Source organism: Eleginops maclovinus, chromosome 13, assembly GCF_036324505.1.
Source record: "Eleginops maclovinus isolate JMC-PN-2008 ecotype Puerto Natales chromosome 13, JC_Emac_rtc_rv5, whole genome shotgun sequence".
Classification (NCBI taxonomy): Eukaryota; Metazoa; Chordata; class Actinopteri; order Perciformes; family Eleginopidae; genus Eleginops; species Eleginops maclovinus.
The window spans coordinates 4,882,383-4,888,382 of record NC_086361.1 but is presented as its reverse complement, the minus strand read 5'-3'; positions in this window follow the sequence as shown (position 1 = coordinate 4,888,382).

The window sequence follows — 6,000 nt, the reverse complement described above, 5'->3', positions numbered from 1 at the left end:
CCGTCTGTGCCCAGAAAAACAGCTTCAGGGGACATTAAGTAATGCGCAACCACTATTGGCAACCCAAAAAAAATTCGCCTAAACTTCAAAAAGGCTATGGCACCGCTTACAGTGACCTGAAAAGACACGAGAAAGGAGCAGAAAGGTGGAGCTGAAATCCAACCAACATGTGTCGTGTTACGCATCATCACGCACAAACCAGTGGTGGAATGTTTCTAAGTACAATTGCTTTATTACTGTATTCAAGTAAACATTTGAGTTACTTGCACTTCCATTGAATATTTTCACATTATTCTTCTTTATACTTCTACCCCACTGCATGTTTTGTTTTTATTTTAAAGCATGGGTTACCAGATACTTTAAGTTTGTTAAAACTAAATATAAATCACCAACATATTAATATAGCCTAAGCTACCCAGCAGTATATGAAGTCAATTTGATAACTACATTTATACACAATATTGTGATAAACACAATACTGCAATAATATTTAAAAGACAGTATTGCATGCTAAGTTGAATACTCAACGCTGATTGGTCAATTCGGACATTCCAGAAGTTGTTAATTGTCGTTAACAGATGGCTTCTAAGGAGAACAGGACTATGTGCCGTCCTATCAATCCGCAGAAAGAAGACCATGGAATTATTTTTAAATATTCATTTTTCACATTTGTCGAGAGCAAGAAACTTTGGATTCACGATCGCTAAACTGTCCCCAGTAACAAAAAGAAGAACAGCGCAAGATAAGTTAAGTGGTTAAAAGACAGAGCGCTGGGCGTCACAGAAATCCATATAGAAAACAGACAGGAAGTTAAAACTAAAAGGAACAGCAGAGGAAGACAGACAGGAAGTTAACACCACCAAAAAACATGGATTGCGGTCGAATTGTCCAAAAATCAGCTCCTATTGTCTTTTCCTATCCACTTTTCCTTGACCTCTGCGTGAAACATTAGGGGGTTAAGGAATAGTGGTTAGGAAAGTTCAAAAGGACTTAGGAAAATAAACTGACATGGACAGTCACAGAAAACCTCGATCTGTGCTGCCGTTTCGTGGAGCGTGGCTACTTTTATTGTAGCCTACCAATAATAGTACTGAAACAAATAAATACAATTTTGCTTTGGCTGGTGCTTGACTCTGATATTGAGATTTGGACACCTGAATTCTTCGCACCTGATGAGTCACTGGTGTTAATCAACCTAACATTTATACTAGTCTGAGGAATTAGGGAGTCAATATCTTTCTTGTTGCATCTCTTAAAAAGGACTGGTTGTTTTTCCTGTTTGGGTAGGTTAGATATTTTGGTGTTGACCCCCTCACCGCACCACGCCCCGCCCCGCCACCACCCCTGCTCTTTCTAACAGTCAGACTTCCTGTCTCCCATCAATGTTCCCCTTTTTTCTCTGCCGCTGTGACGGAATCCCCTGCTCTGTTTCCTGTTGTGAAGGCCCGTTGCCTGGTTACAGCCGGGGGAGGAGTTTTCATAGCCGAGGGAGCGCCTGCAGAGGGCCGGGAGGTTCATGTTCTCCCCCTGACGTCCCAAAGCCGGCATTAACTCGGGCAAAAAGCCGAGCAACAGCCGCCCGAGGAGGCACACAGCACTTCACTATCTCGTAGCTGTTAGTCACGGCTCCACGTGCCCAAGGCCGTTTAATTTAATCAAGAATGGAGTGAGTGTAGGGAAGTGTGGTTGCTATACACCAGTGTGCTGCTGTGGGACACACTGAGGCAGGCCTGTGTAGTTTGTCCCTACATGATCCCAGGCTGAATAACATCCTTACAATAATCTTCACTGACTGTCATAACATAGTTTATCACTCTGGTTAGAAAAACAAGTGTACATTCTAAGGTATGTTAGGAAAAGACACAAACAGAAGAAGTGTGCAAAGAGAATAAATGGTATCTCGGTCCAAAGCTAGTTCAGAAAGTCCACAAACTCATCCAAAGTGGGAGGAATAACTAAGGGATAATGTACATCAGGGCGGTCATTATTGAAAAAAAGAACACTGACATGGTGATCAGGATCATGAGGTACATTTAAAAACGATGTTGTCGAAGAAAATGATCGCATTGCTTTCACTAAGAAAAAAAGACTGTTCTACTGCATAGCAACGGCTGGAACAGCGGCGAGAGCAGCATAACTTAAAATGGCAGTCTGTTTCTTGTACCCGTCCAAGTCTGTTCACATTTTATTTTCCTTCAACCAGTCTTTAACAACTGCTAGAGCCCATTTCGTGTTCCTGTCAGTGTTTACTTCCTATCTGTCTTCTTCTGGTGATTTTTCTCTGTCTTTTAACCTCTTGAACCACCTTAAATTGACCTAACTTCTTCCTGTGGATTGATATGACTGCACATGGTCCCTTGATCCTTCTTAGCAGCACTCTGTTCTCCTTAACAGCGCTCTGTTTGTAAGAATTATTGGCATTTCTTATCTTACCAATCAGAATCGAGTATTCAACCAAGCCGTTTAATAAAGAGGAATCATGCTATATTAGTAAAAAACAAAACGACAGAAGACGTTTTCAGAAGAAAATTGACAGTAGGTGGGCTCTTTTATTTACAATTTAGGTGAAAGACTGTAAACTTTCTAATGATAAATACAGTATGAACATAAAATAGTTTGAAGGATAAAAGCTAGAAACATTTGAATTGCTGGCTAAAGAGAAAGAGATAACTGCAGCTTAAATGTTAGTTGAATTCTAAGACAAGACAGCAATGGATTTGTCACTTGGTGAGTTTGCACTGGATGCAGCTGAAGTGTAATTCAATTAAAGGCAAAGTTAATCAGATTACTGATACATTTGTTCAAAATTGGGGACTACTAGCATGATTATAATGTTAGTAAAAAAACCTAAAAAGAGCATCTAGTGTTTGGTGTAAAGGATCAGATCGTTCTCTCTCCTCTGTCAGCTGTTCTGTTCTGTAGGTTAATACTTTAAGTGTGAATCTATACGCCTACTGCCTGATTCTGCTTTATGGTTTTCACTTTCTTTGGTTCATTTATTCTTTTTTAAATTCAGTCTGTGAAGCATGTGAGCTCAACTAAAACGTAGCATTTTCTGTCAGCTCAGATTTGATTTCTGCTCATGTGTTTCATCGTTGGTGTACAGGCTACTCTCAGAATATGCTGAATGAAAGGCAGTTTTGACTATAAATGAAATCTCTGAGCAGAGGACATAGTCGGGATCCTCAAATATCTTGGTTTCTTCTTTTCTAAGGTCCCATTGTTCTGTTCTCTTATATAATAGACCTAAGTGGAAAACTTCTGATTGATATTTCTTTTATTTATTAGTATAGCATTTGATATTGAGGTAATCCAAAAGTTATGGAAAATAATCATGTCATGTCTGTTATATGATACTCTGATTAGGTCACCGATGAAATTGTTAACAGGTCACTAGTTATTGTAACGTATTATATTTTTATGCAGCAGGTGAATATGTGATTTTGAACGTAGCCTAAAAAGATGAAAGCACTTACAAATAAGTTGAGCTGTTAATAATAAAAACAAATAATAATACTAATTCAATTTGAAGTTTACGAGCCAGAAGCAGAAGTTTAGAAGCCAGTTATTATGTAAACTCAAACAGCAGTCAGTGGAAGTAGCTGAACAGTCAGTTGTAAAGAGAATTAGTTGAAGTGTTAGTTGACGGGCAAAAAAAATAAAGCTTTTTTTTTCTGGATAGTTTATGTGAACACTTTGGTCCACACTCAAAAACTTGGCTAAACTAATACAATCATCACATGACTGAATGAAACAAAACAATGTTGTAAAAACTCATCTGGAGAACTTACAGACGCTGTTTGGAGGCTACAGTAGCCAATATTAAAACTGTAATGTTATTTGTATTGGAAAATAAGTTAAAAGGGCCCTGATATGGGTTCTGGGGGGTTCTCCCTTTCCTGTAGTGAGTTATATATACAGAGGGAGTTTCTCTCCCACAGATCCCCCCTCCAGGCTGAAATACCTCCATTGGACTCCTTTGTTTACTTCCATAACACTTGCACTTCTATTGGCTAGCACTCTAACACATTGTAACTCATAGACTAAGGGTCGTGACATGTTTAACTGGTTGACCAATCAGAGCAGACTGGGCTCTGGTTTCAGACAGAGGGTGAAAAGAGATGCTGCAGCACAGGCAGTATGAGAAACATAAAGAGCTTTTTGAACATTAAAGCATGGAGACATGTCCCAGTAGAGGCACTGAATATGAAATATGAAACCTGAAAATGAGTATGAAAGGGCCCCTTAAAAAAAAGGGTTGAACTGTTACCAATGATAGCCAGTGAAAATTCATTTGAAGTTTACGAGCCAGAAGCAGCGGTTTAGGTGCCAGTTATTATGTAAACTCAAACAGCAGTCTGTGGAAGTAGATGAACAGTCAGTTGTAAAGAAAATTAGTTGACGTGTTAGTTGACGTGTTAGTTGACGTGTTAGTTGACGTGTTAGTTGACGGTAAGAAAATAAAGCTTTTCTTCTTCTCGACAGTTTATGTGAACAAACTCAAAGAATAGGCAAAACGTATATGGTCACCAACTGACTCACAAAATCGTCAAAATTAAAGAAAACAATGTTTTAGAAGTCCCCTGGAGTGGCTGAAATGAAAACTAAAGTTATTTTTATGGACACATAAGTTAAAAGAGGCCCAATTATGCTTTTGGGGGTTTTCTTTTTCCTGTAGTGTGTTATAAAGGTTTTTGTGTATGTAAATGGTCTGCAAAGGCTAAAATTCCCATAATATAGTGACATCACTAAGTTACACTTGCGTTTCTATTGGTTAGCGCTCCAACTGTTTGTCGGGGATAGACTAAGGAGCTGGGAATTTCTAAGCTGTTCTGGCCAATAACAACAGAGCTGGCCAATTAACCAATCAGAGCAGACTGGGCTCTAGTTTCAAACAGGGGGTGAAAGAGGTGCTGCAGCACAGGCAGTCTGAGAGAAATAAAGAGCCTGTTGAACATTGAAGCATGGAGACATGTCACAGTAGAGGCACTAAATACAAATATGAAACCTGAAGATGAGCATGATACGGCCCCTGTAATGTTTTCCCAACTGGAACAGTTAAATAACGAACTTTCTTCCTCCAGTCAGAAAATATCATTAGCAGTAACTTTATCTCTGGTTGTTGTTGCTTAATTCAAACAGGGTGCTGTGGATTTTAACAACAACCTCAGTCAGATGGAATATGGCTGCAGAAGCCACTTAGCTGCTTAGTAACAAGATAGCATAATGGCAGATCTCCCTCCAGCATGTAAAAAAGTGAAAAACATCTGATTTTATAAAATGTTCCATCTGAAATTCCTGCTGCGTAAGTGTTTTGTATCCACACTTATGGCTTGGATAAAATCAAGTTTATACAGAGAAGTGTTTTTCAAAAACACAGCATGCCGCAGAATTTCAAATTGAGTTATGGACAACAATTTGTTGTACAAGAGATGAAACACTACAACGTACGCTAAAATGTTGATAATGTAAGAGCTCCACTGTTGTTTCTGCACTTAACAATATTAAACCTGAGCTTCTATTACAGAAACAGGCTCAGAGTTGTTTGCTTTGCAGTCTGGGTTGGACTCTCATCTGTGTAGATTTACATAAAGGATGCACTAAATGTATGTAAACACATTTGACTGCCAAAGTAATGCAGGGACTGACTGAAGAGCTAGGGTAATGATTTAAAAAAATAAGCCAAGGAATATGAACTTATATTTATTGTAAAAGAGAACCGACATCATATGATCTTAAAATAGTATTTTCTCTATAGCCGTATAAGTATCTACATATAATTATATGGTTTCACAATCTAATATTTTTGAGGGCAGACATAAATGACAATGAATAAATACAAAAAAGATGATTCAACACAAGTATCTTAGTATTTTAATAATTCCTGTAAGTTATTACAATTCTTTGAGGACAGAAATCATTTTCAAGTAAATAAATATAAAAAATTGAGAATCATAGTTTTTTGAAAAGATAATTCCTAACAACTAGGCTAAATGAATG